We start from the raw sequence: 15,217 nt of genomic DNA on the forward strand, positions 1-15,217 counted from the left end.
AAAATTCTTGAATCTACAACTCATATTTTTCTATATCAGACAGTTTAGAAGAGGAACCATCTGTATGATAGGAATATTAAGACATTGCGTACATGTCAAAATAAGGGTTAATGAAAAAGGCTATGCTGTTAGGCTGATGGAAAATAGTTCCCATGAATGTACCTTACAAATGGAACACTGTTTAAAGGAAGAAAGTCAATTAAGAAGCACAGTAGGTGAGGGAAGCTTGTTGTAGTCTCAAGTTACTTGTGGGAGTTCATTTGATTGGTGACAAATGGATAACATCCAAATATAAAACTACCTAAGGGATTGTAATTGAAGAAACATATTGCCTCTAGTTGAACCGATTGACTGCATAAATTGCAAATACTTAAAAGAAAAACCACTACTTCTGGTTCAATTAGAATAACTATTTGAATTGCAGGCACAGATTTGTGTAGCTATTCTCAGCATTTTAACTTGTAATTATAATGACCTAGCAATTGCAATTCTGGACACTTTTCAATCTTATCAACCTATTTGTAGGTCTCTTTATTACACTCACCAATTACAACTGCTCACGTAATTAAACATTTTCTTTTTAAAGTCTGAAGGGCTAAGCGAGAGATAGAACCAACAGCCCTGCAACTCTATTCAGAAGTGAACATGTGAATTTGAAGTATTAGAACTTACTGAGGGAAATGGGATGAAAACTTATAATATTTGATAATTGTTCTACTATATGCAGATTAGGTGCACTGGCCTGGCTAAATTGCCCTTTAATGTCCCAGGATGCACAGGTTAGCGGGATTAATGGGATAAATATTCGGGATTATGGGAATAAAACCTAGGTGGCATTGATGTCAGTGCAGACTCAATGGCCCAAATGGCCTCTTTCGGCACTGTAAGGTTTCTATGGTTCTATGATCCTAACTGTATGGCATGAGGGAATGAATGTGCAAGCAAAAAGAAGCACAAAATGACTATTTGTTCAGACCCTAATTTTTGTTATAGTTGTTAGCACTGCTGCCTCACAGGGACACAGGTTCAATTCTGGCTTTGGGTTATTGTCTGTGTGAAGTTTGCATGTTCTCCCCATGTCTGTGTAGGTTTCCTTCAGGTGCTCTAGCTTCCTTCTGCAGTCCAAAGATGTGCTGGATAGATGGATTGCCCATGCTAAATTGCTCCTTAGCTTCAATAGATTAGTCATGGGAAAGGTATGGTGTTACAGGCATATGGAGGGGAAGATAGCCTGGGTAAGATACTCTGTCGGAGAGTTAGCGCAGACCTGGTGGACCAAATGGCTTCTTTCTGCAATGTAGGGCTTCTATGATTCAATGATTCTGTATGTTACATTTACTGTGAGTCACATGAGAGTCAGCCACAAAGAACACTGCTTGTATATAAGCCAAAAGCTCCATTCCCTGACCAGCTAATTTTCAATCTTGTGAGAAACCAGAGTGCACTGTGGGTAGACGCAACATTCACTTTCTTCCAACTGATAAAACCCATTCACTCTGTGTGTTATACAAGTTCACCATCTGTGGGCATTGGAATGTTTTAAGGCACAGCATTTTCCAATGTCGGTACTGTGGCACCTGGCAACCGATAAGGGTGGGACCTGCAATGAATGTGTTGATAGTTTGCTCTGAGTGTTGATAGTTTGTTGATAGTTTGCTCTGCTCAAGAGTCAGTGACGAGCAATTTAGGGCTTAGTCAGTTTGAATTCAAAGGGAAGTGCCCAGAAATCAAGTGTGGACAAATGTGCCATGGGTTGGCTATGCAACTGGAACTCAGGAGAAGTCGTAAGAATTATTTGGTGGCTCCACATTGTGGAATTATTAGGGTTAGAAGGAACCATGGGAGGCATTAACATTGAGTGTGTTTGTACCAGACAGCAGAGACAGAAAGTCTGATCTCTAGAAATAAGGGCTGAAATTTTACCTTTTTGTCTTTTTATTCCGCAGGTGGAGGTCCACCTCGTTGTCAAACGAGGGGCATGCACACGGTGGGTCATGCGTGGGCTGCTCTTGGAGGTTCCGGGAGTGGCCTAGTACTTTGTGTCGGTGTGTGTGCTTGATCGTGGACCGGTAGACGGGCGCCACAACAGCTCGGTGACTAGCCCTGCTGGCTGTGCAGATACATGGATTTGGGCCTGTGTCTGTGGGAGTTTGTGCATTCTCCCTGTGGTTGCGTGGGTTTCCTCCGGGCGCTCCGGTTTCCTCCCACACCCCAAAGATGTGCTCTTAGGCTGATTGGTTTACTAAATTGACGCTATTCTCCCCTGAATCTGGCTAAGTTAGGGGTTCCATTCGTAGACATGCAGGGTAGAATAGGTGTAGGGTGATGCGGCGGCGTGGGCTCGTTGGGCCGAAGGGCCTTGTTTCCCGTGCTGGGTTGTTCTTCGTTCTTTGTCCCACCTGTCACGAAAATCGGAGCAGGTGAGAGGTGGACCATGGACAAGTCTGTTAACTTCAGGCAGGATTTTACAGTTTCGGGATGGGCAAGGACATAAAATTCCACCCAAGAAATCTCACAAAAGCCTTGTTAAGGAACTGAGTTTAGGGAACTCATGTATTTGCTCTGAAGTTAAACCGATAGTGAGTTCAGATTTCAGTTTTTTTGTGAGGTCTCAGTGAGCGGTCCCAACTGAATCAAGCTTAGAGGTTTGCCAGAAAAACTTGTATGAAGCAGAGTTAACCCAAGCAAATTATGATCTTTCAAGCCAAGTATTACATCAGCTGGGTTGCAACACTAACATTAGGTTTATAAAATCCAGTGGAGAAATGGGGCACTTTTAAAATATAGTTTTGCATTTGGCTGGAGTCATAGTGCAACTCATACAGGTGAGTGTCCAAATTAGGAGGAGGATAGGTTATTTGGCTCCTCATTCCTACTCCATCATGCATTAAGATCATGGCTGATACAATTGCAATCTCAACTCCAAAAATTTTAAAAGACTCTGCTTCCACTGCCTTTTGAGAAACTGAGTTTCAGAGAGTCTTGATTTTCAAGAGAAATAATTTCTCCTTTGTCTTAAATGAACAAGCCTTATACATTGCCCCGTGCTTTGAGATTCTCAAATAAGAGGTAATTCCCCTCATGATAACATTATGGTGGTGCAGTGGTTACCACTGCTGCCTCACACTGACAGGGACATGGGTCCAACTCCTGGCTTGCGTCACTGTCTATGTAGAGTCTACATATTCTTCTTGTGTCTGCTTAGGTTTTCTCTGGGTGCTCCGGTTTGCTCCCACTTTTCGAAAGATGTGCTGGTTGGGTGCATTGGCCATGCTAAATTCTCCTCAGTGTACCGGAACAGGTGCTGGAGTGTGGCGATTAGGGAATTTTTCACAGTAACTTCATTGCAGTGTTAATGTAAGCCTACTTGTGACTAATAAATAAACTTTAAACTTTATGTGCTGGCATTTGAACTCAGGTCTCTGGGGCATTACTCTGGGACTCTGGATTTCTAGTTCAGTGACAATACCACTGCATCACTACCTCCCTGATGATTGAAGGCATGGCCATCAAGTGTGAGGCAAAGAAAATTGGGGACATACAAAAGGCCAGAACTGAAAGAATGCAGAGTTCCTGTAGGTAGTAGAATAGAGGTTACAATAGGAAGAGATGAGGCCATGGAGGCAGAGCCATGGAAGCAGATGGAAACAAGGGAATTTATGTCTTAAAACTGCTGCAAAATTGTTCCCTGAGGGGAATTTCTTCCAGCATCGGTGTACTCATAAGTCTAGTTTCTAAGTTTCCCATCTGATAAATACTGGCTGGAATTTTGCCACGGGAATCGGAGCAGTGAAGGACGGACCATGGAAAGGTCCATTGACCTTGGGCGGGATTTTACGATTTTGGGATGAGCGAGGCAGTAAAATCCCACCCAATAAATGTGTTCAAAAGAGATGCACACTAAAGTAAAGCAGCATCTTAATAACAGTCAGCTGTTTTTACAGTAAGGAAAAGCAAAGTTGTTTCAATTTACAATTCATACGTACAGTTGGACTGATGCAACCTTTAGAAGGGAACCCTTGGGGCATTAAACCTTAAAGCAAAGTTACCTTTCAAGCTTTTAAATTTAATTAACTTTCATATTGCATGAGTGGTGATTATACTGCAAGAGGTGCAAAGCCAAAATAACGATATACGATCGCCTAAGGTGTTGCCAATCATTATCGTTATGCAGCAGATTCCAAATCTAAGTTGTAGCAAATTGCTGTGAAAGTCTGATGTGTAATTCTCCTGGGGGAAGCCCAGATCACAATGGAGAGAGCTACAGTATTGTAGTCCCTGATTCCCTGATTGCTGGATGCATAGGATGTGCAATTACCCCCTCAGCATAAATTGCCTTTTAAACATGATTTCAATCAACCCAATGGCATTGGAATGCAATTACATGATGATGAGAATTATCAAAAGATCAACTATCAAGATATCAGTGTGGTATCGACTGAGCAGAAAGTTAGCTGAAAGAGACCCTGTTACGTACACATTTAGTATTTTTCTTGGCAATCATGTCACAGTCAAATTTGCTATTCTCTGGTATGATGCCAGCTGCCCGCAATTCATCTAAGAGCAACTCCAATTGTGCAGCATGTTGTCGGTGTGAGTGGCAGCAGGTCAGGCTGTGCATATTGTTAGAAGACTTTCCGAGAAAACCTAATCAAAACAGAGATCAAAAAAAGCAATGAATCTCAACCAGCAATGAGCAGAAAAAGCAGTTAAATTGGAAATCATAGCATCATAGAATCCCTATAGTGCAGAGACAGAGGCCATTCGGCCCATCAAGTCTGCACTGACTGTCCGACAGAGCAGCTTACTTAAGTGGCCTGAGCCCACCAACACCCCTCCTCCCACCCTATCGCCGTAACCCCCACACATGTACCCCACTACTAATCCTCCTAATCTACACATCTTGGGACATTAAGGGGCAATTTACCAAGGCCACTCTACCTTACCTACACCTCTTGGGAACTAAAAGTTTGCATTGATTAAAGAATAAATAATTCCATTGAGCCAATCAGTGCTACAGTTCCTTACTTAAATGTGTAAAATCAACTTACAGAGTCACAGCACAGAAAACAACTGCTACAAAACAACTCAAGAATATTTGATATAATATTATACAAACATAAATCATGTTTTTGATTATTCCACTTCAGATATTCCAAGTTTGGGAATTGACAACACATTCTGCCTCTTCACTTGCTTCTATCAGTTATACTGCCACCTGCCCTTCCAGTTTATTTTCATAAAAGCATACTTGGTGTACCAGCTATAGACTAGAAATTATAGCAGTCACGTGGCAAAATAATTTTTTTTGCAGAGTTTTGTTTAACTACTTTGCAAAGAGAAATGCTTAAAATTTTTCATGTAAATATTTGAACAATGAAAGACATAAAGTCTATTTATTAGTCACAAGTAAGGCTTACATTAACACGGCAATGAAGTTACTGTGAAATTCCCCTAGTCGTCACCTGTCTGGGTCAATGCACCTAACCAGAACATCTTTCAGACTGTGAGAAGAAACTGCAGCACCCGGAGGAAAGCCATGCAGACATGGGGAGAACATGCAAACTCCATACAGACAGTGACCCAAGCCGGGAATCAAACCTGGGTCCCTGTCGCTGTGAAACAGCAGTGCTAACCACTGTGCTACCCACTGTGCTACCATGCTGTCGCAAATGTGATATATATACCAAAACAAAACAAATGGCCTACAGTCAAGTTCTATGGAGTTTTTTTTTAAATGATATACTTGAACCTACCTTCTAAGAAGGATTTCAAGTGAGTGCCTGTGAATATGTCTGTAAAGACATTACTGAATGGTCGGTCAAGTGGTGGACATCGCAGATTGGCCCAGGCTGTGTAGGCTGTTATTTTTGACTGGAGAGGCATTTAATCATATATTTCCCAAATCAGTAATCTGAAATACCTTCAATATCTGCAAATAAATAATAAATGTTAAGAAAAGCACCCACAAAATAGGAGCATAAACAGCCCTTTCGGCCGCTCAAGCCTGCTCACCACTCAATAATCTGCTTATGCCTGGAATTTCACATTCCCATCTATGCTGAATAATATTTGATTCCCTTGCCTAACAAGAATCTGTCTATCTCTATCTTTAGCATATTCAATGACCGCACTTATACTGCCTTCTTTGGCAGAGAATTTCAAAGTCTTCACATCCTCAGAGAGAAAATATTTCTCCTCATCTCTGTCCTAAAAGATTGACACCTAATTTTAAATCACTGCCTCCTTGTTCTGGACTCACCCACAAAAGGAAACATCCTTTACATGTCCACCTTGCCAAGGCTGTTTAGGATCTTAAAGACTTCAATCAAGTCACCCCTCACTTTATAAACTCCATTTGAAATAAGCTCAATCTGTTCAGCCTTCCTTCAGAAGTTTCTGTCAGTCTGTTTTTTTATTGCCCTTGAGAAGGTGATGGTGTACCACCTTCTTGAACTGTTGAAGTCCATGTGGTGTAAAGGAAGAAACGCCAAAATTTTGGCTTAACCTTAAAGCTCATGGATTTGAGCTGGTTGTAAAATACAGAGAGTAATAATGGAGCAAATGACGAGCTGTATGCTATAAAGATATGCACTCGGGCCTCAACTACTCACTATTTTTATCAATAATTTATATATCGCAATAGAGAACCATATATCCAAGTATGCTGATTACCTGAAAATTGATGGTAAGTAATGTGGATGGGAACATAAAATTATATACAGATATTGATAGATTAAGTGAGAGGACAGATATATGACAGATGGCTATCAACCCAAGCAAGTGTGAGGCCATTTATTTTTGACCAAAAATTGATATATCTGATTTTATTGAAATAGAGAAAAACTAAAAATAATAGCAGTTCAAGAAGATTTAAGGATCCATGTATACTGATCACTAAAATGGAGCAGTCAGGTCCAAAAAATAGGCAAGAATGTTAATGGAAAGTTTGGCTGTATAACTAGAGGGCTAGGATATAAGAGGGGGGGTGGAATTTTGCACAAATATATAAAACCTCATTGCAGCAAATCTTCAGTACTGTGCACAGTTCTGGCACTGCACCTTAAAATGGATATATTGGCCATGCAGTTTACATTGGCCTTCGAATGAATGCAGCGATTATTCACCGATATATTCCAAGTGCTCCAGGGATTATATTGTGAGGAAACATTATATAAACTAGCCTTGCATTCCGTGAAATGTAAAAGGTTAAGCGTTGATTCGAAGGGGGGTGTGCAGAATTTGAAATGTATTAATAGGGTGGCTGGAGATAATTCAATGAATAATTAGGACCAGACTATTCAGGAAGGAAATTTAGAAACACTTGCCCATTCAAAGGGGGTAAATGTGTTGAACCATTACCGACAAAACTAAGATCAATAGATTTGTTTTCAAGACGTAAGTATGGAAGGTATGGAGCAAAGGTAATCTTGCTGGAGATCGGTAACTGTTTTGTTTAAAACATTAATTGGAAATTTAAGTTATTTGCTAAAAGAATGAAGCCACAAGAATTTTTTACTATGCAAGAGTCAAATTAAGCAAACACTAAATGTTATCATAGATAACCTCCAATCCTCTATCCAGAATTGATGTAAGTTAAGCATAAATTAACAGGCAAATTGTGGTGGATTATAAATTACATGTTAATTGGTAGATCCAAATTAGGACAAATCTTACAATTTGGCTCAACAGTCCACTCGGCATAAATGTTGTCACTCTCAATCACAAGGCCCTTCAGTAGCCTTTCTTCCATATGAAGAATTTCAATTCCTCTCCTTTTCGGGTGCTATCTGATCTCCAGCTGAGAGCAATGTAAAATCAACCCAAGGTCCATGAGAGACCAAAAGAGAAAATGCTGGAAAATCTCAGCAGGTTTGGCAGCAGCTGTAAGAAGAGAAAACAGCTGACATTTTGAGTCCAGACAACCCTTTGTCAAAGCTCAATTACTTTGTCAAAGTAATTTGCTTTTATTCAAGGTCCATGAATATGGTCTTCACCACAAAATAGCACATCCTGCAGAACCTCCTCAACTTGGTTTGGATGGGACAGATCCACCAATATTATATTCCAATAACTTCTTAAGGACAACTCGGGATGGGCAATAAATGCTGGCCAGCCAGCAACGCCCATGTCCCATGAATGAATAACAAAAACCCAGCTGCAACTGCTTATTCTCAGCTCATGGAGTGAATGCTTCAGCTTGCCAGTTACTGCTCCACTGGGCTTGTCAGCTGTGGCTACTGAGCTTGGGTGGCCTCTGTATCCCTCTTTATATAGCCTTGTTTTCCGGTTTTCCTTTTTAGTTTCTGTTTCCCGCTTTCATTTTGCTGTAGGGTCTGCCTCAAAAAATACAAATTTTGGAAAAGCAGATTCCATTACAGTAGATGGAAGGAATTAAGATACAGATCAGCCATAGTCTCCTTAATTGGTGGAAAATGGGCCTGATGGTCTATACCCTGTTCCTACGATGTTAAAAGTCCTCCATCCATTGACTCTGTCTATACTTCCTATTGCCTTGGAAAAGTAGCCAGCATAATCAAGATCCCACACAACTTGGACACATCGCTTCCACTTTCTTCCATCGGGAAAAAGATACTAAAGTCTGAGATCATTTACCAACTGACACAAGAACAATTTCTTCCCTGCTGCCTTCAGACTTTTGAATGGACTTACCTTAAATTAAGCTGATCTTTCTCTACACCCTAGCTATGACTATAACACTACATTCTGCACCCTCTCTTTCCCTTCTCCCATATGTACTCTACGAAAGGCATGTTTTGTGTGTATAGGGTGCAAAAAACAATACTTTTCACTGTATCCCAATACATGTGACAATAGTAAATCAAGTCAAAATTAAAATTCAGGGTGTGGTTGACTTGCAATTTCGGAGTAAAGTTTTTTATTAATGTCACAAGCAGGTTGACATTAACACTGCAATGAAGTTACCTTGAAACTCCCCTAGTCACCACACTCTGGTGCCTGGGTAACAAAGCTAATAGAATGTTACAGAATTGAAGGAGTAGAGGATAAGTCAGATAAGTCAGGGGAATTAATGATCAAAATATGTGGACCTTTCAGAATTGTGTCAAGTTCAGGACATCAGGAAACAAGATGGGTTTTTTCGTTCTGAAGGCAATAAGTAGATCAGAGTGGTGAGGAAAGAGTGTAGATACTGGAGCTATTCAACTTCAAAAAGGAGGTGCCTGAGAGTTTAGTTATAAAGCATAGAGAAAGGCAACCCCAGAACACTGAATTAAACTGTAATATACTCAGTATATATACATTAAACTAGTCAGAAGGTAATGTTTGGACTGATGTCAGGGAATTCTTCTTCACACAGATAGAATGGTGAAGGAAGATACTCCGGAACCAATTTAAAACACCTGAATGCTACAAATTTGATGTGTATGCTGAGAGAGTGGGTGGATGGTGGTGGTGGCTAGCATCCTCCAGATGGTTGAATTAAGGTGGGCCAAATAACCATCCTCACCTGTGCTTATCTCATGAAAAACATACTGACAAGCTGGGGTTGAGGCTTTGGAAGCTGCAGTAGCTTCTGTCTGATCTACAGAGAAGGAGTGCAGTACGCATCAGCCCCTTACCTCACAATTGAAAATGGTCCATCCCCATGTGTTCTATTTCTTTTACAGAGGCTGGCACATCTTTCATCATTAAAATCATGGCACAGTGGTTAGTGCTGCTGCCTCACAGTGCTAGGGACCGGGGTTCGATTCCCAGCTTGGGTCACTGTATGGAGTCTACACATTCTCCCCATGTCTGCATGGGTTTCCTCCGGGTGCTCTGGTTTGCTCCCACAGTCCGAAAGACGTCCTGGTTAGGAGTATTGGCCATGATAAATTCTCCCTCAGTGTACCAGAACAGGTGCCTGAGTGTGGCGACTAGGGGACTTTCACAGTAACTTCAACGCAGTGTTAATGTAAGCCTACTTGTGACACTAATAAATCAACTTTAAAAAATTGGTCCATCCCTATGTTTCCTATTTCTTTTACAAAGACATATTTCATCATTAAATTCTCTAAACTTCGCTTTAACCCGGAATGACCGACGGAGAGAGCTGTTACCCGCAATTTGACGATCTCAATGTGAAATGTTTGCTTTTCGCTGGTGAGTAAGGCAGCTTGACGGAGAAAACAACATTCGGAACCTCCCGGCAACCACGGCACTTTTGTCCTTGTGATTCGTCCATTGAGTCAATGGATTCCGTGTCAGAGAGAAAGGTGCGGTGTTGTTTGCGGTTACTATGACTCCGAAATAATCCGTTCTAACTCGCCGCTTGAGTGGAGTTTCACTCACTTTCCAACATCCTTTGTTCCGTTCAACTATTGGGCTGGATGTTCATATCGCCCCAATGCTGTGACATCCCCATTGTTAAAACGCCCGCCATATCCCTGCCCCTTGTTACCAGAAATGTTTAGACAAACTTGAAGAAAACAGATCTACCGCATCCCGGCAGCTGGGCAACTGTATGTACAGAGTAATACTTTGGGCCCGATTTTAAAGTCGCAACCTGAGGGAGTTCGAAGTGACATCTTGCATGATTAAAGATCCAATGGTTTATAAATTTCCACTGTAAAATCCGAGAATGTCCACAGACAGAAAGAGCTAAAAGCAAATTCCTGCAGAATCTGAAACAAAAACAGAAAATGCAGGAGAATTTCAGCAGGTCTGACAGAAAGAGTCAAAGTTTAGAATCTGGATGACCCTTTATAGAATCATAAAAGCCCCACTGTGCAGGAGCAGTCCATTCGGGCCATCGCGTCTGCACCAACCAGGCCCTATTCCCATAACGCCACATATTTACCCTGCTAATCCCTCTAACATCGGGGTTAATTTAACATGGCTAATCAACCTAACCCACACATCTTTGGAGTATGGGAAGAAACCTACGCAGACACGGGGAGACTATGCAAACCCCATGCAGATGGTCACCCAGGGCTGGAATTGAACCTGAGTCCCTGGTGCTGTGAGGCAGCAGTGCTAACCACTGTGCCACGGTACTGAAACATTGGCTCTATTCTCTCTCCACAGATGCTGTCAGACCTGCTGAGATTTTCCAGCATTTTCTGTTTTTGTTACAGAAAGAGGCCATTCAGGGCTCATTGCAAGTCTCACTACAAAAGCAACTTGGCTATTTGCATTTCCCTTCTCTCAGAGCTCTGTATTTGTTCTCCCCTTTTGAAAATAAAATGGAATCTGACTCTAACAAGTTGCCAACTAGTGCATTCCAGAAATCCTTCCAAGATAAAAAGAACAAAGAACAACCCAGCACGGGAAACAGGCCCTTCGGCCCAACGAGCCCGCGCTGCCGCATCGCCCTACACCTATTCTACCCTGCATGTCTACGATGGCATTGGAGTGAGGTGACTTCTTGCAAGCTGTGCCCAGCATACCTTCTAATTCTATCTTTTACTCTTGTTACACCCTAGCAATGACTGTAACACTACATTCTGCACTTTCTTGTTTTCTTCTCTGTTTTGTCTGTATAGCGTGCAAGAAATAATACTTCTCACTGAAAATAATAGATGTGACAATAATAAATCAAATCAAATCAGATTCTAAAAAAGATTTTCCTCATCCTGCCTTTGATGCTTTGGCTTTTCATCTCCAATCTATGACCTCTTGTTCTTGATCCCTTCCTCAATTGTAAAATTCACTCTGTCTACTCTATACAGACCCCTCATGATTTTGGAACCGCCATCAAATCTTCTCTCAACTTGCACATGTATATCCCCAGGTTCTGCTGTTCCGAGGCCATTTGGCCCATCAAGTCCATTCCAGCTCTCTCCAGAGCAACACAATCAATCCTATTCACCTGCTCAATTCCCGTAAATTAATTTGTTCCAAGTTCCCATCTAATTTCCTTCTGAAATCATTCACCATCTGTTTCTAGCACCCTCATATGTGGTGAATTCCAGCATCTCCTTTAGAATTTTATTTTATATTGCCTCTCTTTGTTTTCCTAGCAAAATGCATTACTTCACACTTCTCTGAATTAAATTGTATCTGCCCTTTCCACCAGCCTCTCTATGCCCTCTGGGGTCTATCACTATCTCCCTCATAAATCTCAGTTTACAATATATACTTCCAACTTTAGTGTCATCCACAAATTATGAACTTGTGCCCTGCCCACCCAATGCTTGGTCAAGAAAAGCACTGGTTCAAGCAGTGGCAGCACAGCGGCATAGTGGTCGGCACTGCTGCCTCAGAGGACCAGGGATCCAGGTTCAATTCTGGCCTTGGGTCACTGACTGTGTGGTTTGCACATTCACCCCATGTCTGCATGGGTTTCCTTTGGATACTTTGGTTTCCTCCCACAGTTCGAAGATGTGTGGGTTAGTTGATTGGCTATGCTAAATTGACCCTAGTGTCAGAGGATTTGTGGGATAAATATGTGGGGGTACAGAAATGGGGCCTGGGTGGGATTGTGGTTGGTGCAAACTCAATGGGCCAAATGGTCTCCTTCTGCACTGTTATGATTCTATGAAATACCCCACCTCTGGGTAACCCCACTATAATATATATATAATCCCCCTCCAGTCCAAAAAAACTGTTCATCGTTACTTTCTGTTTTCTGTCACTCAGCTAACTTTGTGTCTGTGCTACTCGTATTCCTTTTTTCTATGGGCTTTAGCTTTGGTGACCAGCCTGCTACATGGCACTTTATCAAATGCCTTTTGGAAGTCCATGTACACCACATCATTACTTCATCAATCCTGTTACCTCATCAGAAAATTCAAATCAAGTTAATTAAAATATTTCTGGTTAGTTCAAATAGATAATGGATTATTGCCATCACTCCCACATATTTAAAGCATTAGTTATAGTTATTATTGGGTAATTTTATTCAATCTTGGGTCTATTTTACTGAAATCACAAGCCTTTATCTTCCACCACAATCACAATTTTTGTACTGATTTCTAATTTCACATCCAAATTATTTTAGTGCTTGTAAACAATATTAAATATAATCTAATAGGAATAAATTATTATTCCTTATTTCAGATTTCCACAATTTGTTGTATTTTGTTTTGATAGGAATCAATGGTGGCATGGTAGTTAGCACTGCCTCCTCACAGCTCCAGGGACCTAGGTTTGATTCCTGGCTTGTGTCACTGTCTTGTATGGAATCTGTACATTCTCCCCTTGTCTGCTTGGGTCCGCCCCCCACCCAACACAATCCGAAAGATGTGCAGGTTAGGTGCATTGGCTATGCTAAATTTTCCCACAGTGTATCTGAACAGGCACTAGACAACTAGGGGATTTCTACTGTAACTTCATTGCAGTGTTAATGTAAGCCTGCTTGTGATACTAATAAATAAACTTAAATAATTTAGAGGAATAGGTATTTTGTTATGTGGAAATACGCTTTTTGGATTAGCAATTTATTCAGGTAGGAACTGGTTTCATTTAACTTAAGGACTTAATTAGATTCCACTACTGACACGAAATGAAGTTGAAATTTATAACAAGCTCAGTCTTAAGACATCCCAATGAGCTACACACCTAATGGATTACTTTCTCAAATATAGTCACTGTTGATTTATCATCAAACATGACAACTAGTTGTGCAAAATCTTATACATTTGAGATAAATGACTAATCTTTTCCTGGTGTTGGGTGAGATAAATGTTTGCTTGCACACAGAATATCGCTATTTTTCTTGGAATAACGCCATGGATTTTTTATGCCCACATAAGCAGACATGCCAAATTTGGGTTAACATCTTACGTGAAATATGCCACCTAAGTACTGCAAGTACTGCATTCCCTCAGCAAAAAAAAACTGAAGGGCTCATCTAGATCATATCTCCCACTGAGAGAATTGAGCAGATAAACTTGTCGCTCAGAGACAAATTTGACCACTGAATCAGGTCCTGAGAAACCTTCTGCATTGAAATTGAGGCACAGTGGAGTACTCCTTGTAACTAATTGTTTAACTAAAATAACTTAACAGATTACCTAATTTATTTAATAGGGCACAACCTTACCGGCTGTTCAAGTCGCTCTCCCGCTGCAGCAAGGTTGGAGAATCTGGCAGCCAGCCAAATCTCCGTTCACTGTTGCGGGATAGGAAAATCTTGCTGGTGTGAACGGCCATAACATTCTGGACATTGTCCTTATGTGATATTTTGTTGTATGTAAATTGGCTGTTGCATTTCCTCACATTACTACAGTGACTAAGTGCACTGGACACCTCGATGACCTGAAAATTGCTATCATACATAAAAGCCTTCTCTTTCATGCCAGTATCTTGTCGCAAAAATGTCTACGCCGGACTGAAATTTTCCTGCCAAAATGCAAAACATTTATTGTTTTAACTAGTGTATGTGTTTCTTAGCCATACAATGTTAAACCCAGTGCACTTCTGAGGAACACATCTTAACTGCACAGCACCTTTCTGGTTTGCTGAATTTTAAAATTTCAATAGCATCATATCAGCCTTAGCGCCTGGGCTTTCAATTTGCTTTCTGTACGTATTAAAACATCTCTACCTCTGAGTGTTTGGACTTCAGCAGATGGTTCATAACGTATCTTCAATCCATAATTATTTTTTGCCATTATTACAAGCTAAAATAAATTCAGAGGACAAAATTAAAAGAGTGCCAAGATTGTCTGTAATACTAATTGAGACTACAGGATCAAAACACTCTGTAACAATGATTTGAGCTTTCTCCTCAGTTGATACTTTCTTTTTTAAGCAAAAGTTTCTGAAAAACTACTAATAACACAAATCGTTAATTTTTACAATGGAAAACTTACAGGTAATATCTGCCAACGTTTTTGCAAATGTTGATCTAAGAACGTGTCCAAAGCAAAATTAATTTGGAAATTTTCAATCCTTCCCCAGTGAATGCAAACTTATGGCACAAAACTGGCAGTAACCAATATTTTCATTCAGAAAAACAAGACTGGTACAGTTAATGAAAATATATGGAATGTCAAAAGATCAGGTAAAACCCTCGACTCTTTTTCAACCATTTAGGTCTAAGCTGTTTACTTCAAGAGTCTAATTTAAAGAAAATCTTTTGCTTTTAGAATAATGTAATTATTGTGTAACAGACTGAGGACTCTTTCAAGAATTCTGGTGGGATCAGATAGTGTGCTCTGCTGATTGCAGTGTTCTCCAGGTTATCATGAACAATCTCCAAGGTCCTGTCTGGCAAAAGCCTTCTCTAGATCTTTGCATTGTGTTTGTG

General features: G+C 40.7%; 1 long non-coding RNA gene across 1 annotated transcript; it reads right to left on the minus strand.

Annotated features, from left to right (window-relative positions):
* Positions 1-5,760: 5,760 nt before the first annotated feature.
* LOC145344543 (uncharacterized) lies at positions 5,761-10,170 on the minus strand. The gene is made up of 3 exons (XR_013886882.1): positions 10,083-10,170; positions 7,678-7,884; positions 5,761-5,932 (listed from the first exon to the last, which is right to left on the minus strand). It is a non-coding gene; the product is annotated as an uncharacterized LOC145344543 (long non-coding RNA).
* Between the last annotated feature and the right edge of the window lie 5,047 nt (positions 10,171-15,217).

This window comes from Carcharhinus amblyrhynchos, chromosome 6 (assembly GCF_965287045.1).
Source record: "Carcharhinus amblyrhynchos chromosome 6, sCarAmb.v2.hapA, whole genome shotgun sequence".
NCBI lineage: Eukaryota > Metazoa > Chordata > Chondrichthyes > Carcharhiniformes > Carcharhinidae > Carcharhinus > Carcharhinus amblyrhynchos.